The sequence below is a fragment of the Leptonotus elevatus genome, unplaced genomic scaffold (assembly GCF_054856555.1).
Source record: "Leptonotus elevatus isolate MCC_2025b unplaced genomic scaffold, RoL_Lele_1.0 HiC_scaffold_135, whole genome shotgun sequence".
NCBI classification, from domain to species: Eukaryota; Metazoa; Chordata; class Actinopteri; order Syngnathiformes; family Syngnathidae; genus Leptonotus; species Leptonotus elevatus.
In genome coordinates this window covers 52,501-57,500 of record NW_028233526.1, presented here as the reverse complement: position 1 = coordinate 57,500, position 5,000 = coordinate 52,501, and positions in this window count along the sequence as shown.

The window sequence follows — 5,000 nt, the reverse complement described above, 5'->3', positions numbered from 1 at the left end:
CACTCTGAAAAAATTTCCAAGTTTGGCTGACTTAGAAAAAATTCGAGAACCAGGATGAGGAGGGGGAAAATGTGGCCAGTCAGGCCGACCCGAAGTGCCTCTTAGGCGGATAGGGGTTGGGCGAAACTCCCTTGAAAGTGGCACTCTGAAAAAATTTCCAAGTTTGGCTGACTTAGAAAAAATTCGAGAACCAGGATGAGGAGGGGGAAAATGTGGCCAGTCAGGCCGACCTGAAGTGCCTCTTAGGCGGATAGGGGTTGGGCGAAACTCCCTTGAAAGTGGCACTCTGAAAAAATTTCCAAGTTTGGCTGACTTAGAAAAAATTCGAGAACCAGGATGAGGAGGGGGAAAATGTGGCCAGTCAGGCCGACCTGAAGTGCCTCTTAGGCGGATAGGGGTTGGGCGAAACTCCCTTGAAAGTGGCACTCTGAAAATATTTCCAAGTTGGGCTGACTTAGAAAAAATTCGAGAACCAGGCTGAGGAGGGGACCATCTGGCAAGGGAGTCCGACCTAAAGTGCATCTAAAGCGGATATGGGTTGGTCGAGCCTCCCTTGATTTGCCCTGGAGCTCCCACGTCTTAAAAAGGTCTCTCCTATAATTGTACACCAACCATTTTGAGGTTTGGGTGCAAACCTCTCGAATGGGGGGACTCGGTCCCCTATCTACAGCGCCCCTAATGACGACAGGTGGTACTGCGCCCCTGGTAGCCCGGCCATTGAAAATGAATGGGCCCATTCATTTCAATGGGGAATTTCGACCCCTGGTTGCCCGCCATTCATTTCAATGGGGAATTTCGACCCCTGGTCGCCCGCCATTCATTTCAATGGGGACTTTCGACCCCTGGTTGCCCGCCATTCATTTCAATGGGGGATTTCGACCCCTGGTCGCCCGCCATTCATTTCAATGGGGGATTTCGACCCCTGGTAGCCCGCCATTCATTTCAATGGGGGACTTCGACCCCTGGTAGCCCGCCATTCATTTCAATGGGGGACTTGGACCCCTGGTAGCCCGCCATTCATTTCAATGGGGGATTTCGACCCCTGGTCGCCCGCCATTCATTTCAATGGGGGACTTCGACCCCTGGTTGCCCGCCATTCATTTCAATGGGGGATTTCGACCCCTGGTCGCCCGCCATTCATTTCAATGGGGGATTTCGACCCCTGGTAGCCCGCCATTCATTTCAATGGGGGACTTCGACCCCTGGTTGCCCGCCATTCATTTCAATGGGGGACTTCGACCCCTGGTTGCCCGCCATTCATTTCAATGGGGGATTTCGACCCCTGGTTGCCCGGCATTCGTTCCTATGTGGCGGGGGATTTCAACCCCAGGTCGCCCTCGTGTGGTTCTTTTTGGCGCAGCTGACGGGCTCCGCTGCTCATGGAGGTTTGCTAGTGGAGGATAACCCCCTGCCTGGGCAACTCGAACGCCCGGCATTCGTTCCTATGTGGCGGGGGATTTCAACCCCAGGTCGCCCTCGTGTGGTTCTTTTTGGCGCAGCTGACGGGCTCCGCTGCTCATGGAGGTTTGCTAGTGGAGGATAACCCCCTGCCTGGGCAACTCGAACGCCCGGCATTCGTTCCTTTGTGGCGGGGGATTTCAACCCCAGGCCGCCCTCGTGTGGTTCTTTTTGGCGCAGCTGACGGGCTCCGCTGCTCATGGAGGTTTGCTAGTGGAGGATAACCCCCTGCCTGGGCAACTCGAACGCCCGGCATTCGTTCCTATGTGGCGGGGGATTTCAACCCCAGGTCGCCCTCGTGTGGTTCTTTTTGGCGCAGCTGACGGGCTCCGCTGCTCATGGAGGTTTGCTAGTGGAGGATAACCCCCTGCCTGGGCAACTCGAACGCCCGGCATTCGTTCCTATGTGGCGGGGGATTTCAACCCCAGGTCGCCCTCGTGTGGTTCTTTTTGGCGCCGCTGACGGGCTCCGCTGCTCATGGAGGTTTGCTAGTGGAGGATAACCCCCTGCCTGGGCAACTCGAACGCCCGGCATTCATTCCTATGGGGCGGGGGATTTCAACCCCAGGTCGCCCTCGTGTGGTTCTTTTTGGCGAAGCTGACGGGCTCCGCTGCTCATGGAGGTTTGCTAGTGGAGGATAACCCCCTGCCTGGGCAACTCGAACGCCCGGCTCCCCCCCGGTCCGCTGGAGCTCCTCCGACGGCCAGCAACAAGCCCCGAAGACGGGCGCGCTCCCCGCGGTCCGCTGGAGCTCCGCCAACGGCCAGCAACAAGCCCCGAAGACGGGCGCGCTCCCCGCGGTCCGCTGGAGCTCCGCCAACGGCCAGCAACAAGCCCCGAAGACGGGCGCGCTCCCCGCGGTCCGCTGGAGCTCCTCCAACGGCCAGCAACAAGCCCCGAAGACGGGCGCGCTCCCCGCGGTCCGCTGGAGCTCCTCCAACGGCCAGCAACAAGCCCCGAAGACGGGCGCGCTCCCCGCGGTCCGCTGGAGCTCCTCCAACGGCCAGCAACAAGCCCCGAAGACGGGCGCGCTCCCCCCGGTCCGCTGGAGCTCCTCCAACGGCCAGCAACAAGCCCCGAAGACGGGCGCGCTCCCCGCGGTCCGCTGGAGCTCCTCCAACGGCCAGCAACAAGCCCCGAAGACGGGCGCGCTCCCCGCGGTCCGCTGGAGCTCCTCCAACGGCCAGCAACAAGCCCCGAAGACGGGCGCGCTCCCCGCGGTCCGCTGGAGCTCCTCCAACGGCCAGCAACAAGCCCCGAAGACGGACGCGCTCCCCCCGGTCCGCTGGAGCTCCTCCAACGGCCAGCAACAAGCCCCGAAGACGGGCGCGCTCCCCGCGGTCCGCTGGAGCTCCTCCAACGGCCAGCAACAAGCCCCGAAGACGGACGCGCTCCCCCCGGTCCGCTGGAGCTCCTCCAACGGCCAGCAACAAGCCCCGAAGACGGGCGCGCTCCCCCCGGTCCGCTGGAGCTCCTCCAACGGCCAGCAACAAGCCCCGAAGACGGGCGCGCTCCCCGCGGTCCGCTGGAGCTCCTCCAACGGCCAGCAACAAGCCCCGAAGACGGGCGCGCTCCCCGCGGTCCGCTGGAGCTCCTCCAACGGCCAGCAACAAGCCCCGAAGACGGACGCGCTCCCCCCGGTCCGCTGGAGCTCCTCCAACGGCCAGCAACAAGCCCCGAAGACGGGCGCGCTCCCCGCGGTCCGCTGGAGCTCCTCCAACGGCCAGCAACAAGCCCCGAAGACGGACGCGCTCCCCCCGGTCCGCTGGAGCTCCTCCAACGGCCAGCAACAAGCCCCGAAGACGGGCGCGCTCCCCCCGGTCCGCTGGAGCTCCTCCAACGGCCAGCAACAAGCCCCGAAGACGGGCGCGCTCCCCGCGGTCCGCTGGAGCTCCTCCAACGGCCAGCAACAAGCCCCGAAGACGGGCGCGCTCCCCGCGGTCCGCTGGAGCTCCTCCAACGGCCAGCAACAAGCCCCGAAGACGGACGCGCTCCCCCCGGTCCGCTGGAGCTCCTCCAACGGCCAGCAACAAGCCCCGAAGACGGGCGCGCTCCCCGCGGTCCGCTGGAGCTCCTCCAACGGCCAGCAACAAGCCCCGAAGACGGACGCGCTCCCCCCGGTCCGCTGGAGCTCCTCCAACGGCCAGCAACAAGCCCCGAAGACGGGCGCGCTCCCCGCGGTCCGCTGGAGCTCCTCCAACGGCCAGCAACAAGCCCCGAAGACGGACGCGCTCCCCCCGGTCCGCTGGAGCTCCTCCAACGGCCAGCAACAAGCCCCGAAGACGGGCGCGCTCCCCCCGGTCCGCTGGAGCTCCTCCAACGGCCAGCAACAAGCCCCGAAGACGGGCGCGCTCCCCGCGGTCCGCTGGAGCTCCTCCAACGGCCAGCAACAAGCCCCGAAGACGGGCGCGCTCCCCGCGGTCCGCTGGAGCTCCTCCAACGGCCAGCAACAAGCCCCGAAGACGGACGCGCTCCCCCCGGTCCGCTGGAGCTCCTCCAACGGCCAGCAACAAGCCCCGAAGACGGGCGCGCTCCCCGCGGTCCGCTGGAGCTCCTCCAACGGCCAGCAACAAGCCCCGAAGACGGACGCGCTCCCCCCGGTCCGCTGGAGCTCCTCCAACGGCCAGCAACAAGCCCCGAAGACGGGCGCGCTCCCCCCGGTCCGCTGGAGCTCCTCCAACGGCCAGCAACAAGCCCCGAAGACGGGCGCGCTCCCCGCGGTCCGCTGGAGCTCCTCCAACGGCCAGCAACAAGCCCCGAAGACGGGCGCGCTCCCCGCGGTCCGCTGGAGCTCCTCCAACGGCCAGCAACAAGCCCCGAAGACGGACGCGCTCCCCCCGGTCCGCTGGAGCTCCTCCAACGGCCAGCAACAAGCCCCGAAGACGGGCGCGCTCCCCGCGGTCCGCTGGAGCTCCTCCAACGGCCAGCAACAAGCCCCGAAGACGGACGCGCTCCCCCCGGTCCGCTGGAGCTCCTCCAACGGCCAGCAACAAGCCCCGAAGACGGGCGCGCTCCCCCCGGTCCGCTGGAGCTCCTCCAACGGCCAGCAACAAGCCCCGAAGACGGGCGCGCTCCCCGCGGTCCGCTGGAGCTCCTCCAACGGCCAGCAACAAGCCCCGAAGACGGGCGCGCTCCCCGCGGTCCGCTGGAGCTCCTCCAACGGCCAGCAACAAGCCCCGAAGACGGACGCGCTCCCCGCGGTCCGCTGGAGCTCCTCCAACGGCCAGCAACAAGCCCCGAAGACGGGCGCGCTCCCCGCGGTCCGCTGGAGCTCCTCCAACGGCCAGCAACAAGCCCCGAAGACGGGCGCGCTCCCCGCGGTCCGCTGGAGCTCCTCCGACGGCCAGCAACAAGCCCCGAAGACGGGCGCGCTCCCCGCGGTCCGCTGGAGCTCCGCCGACGGCCAGCAACAAGCCCCGAAGACGGGCGCGCTCCCCGCGGTCCGCTGGAGCTCCTCCGACGGCCAGCAACAAGCCCCGAAGACGGGCGCGCTCCCCGCGGTCCGCTGGAGCTCCTCCAACGGCCAGCAACAAGCCCCGAAG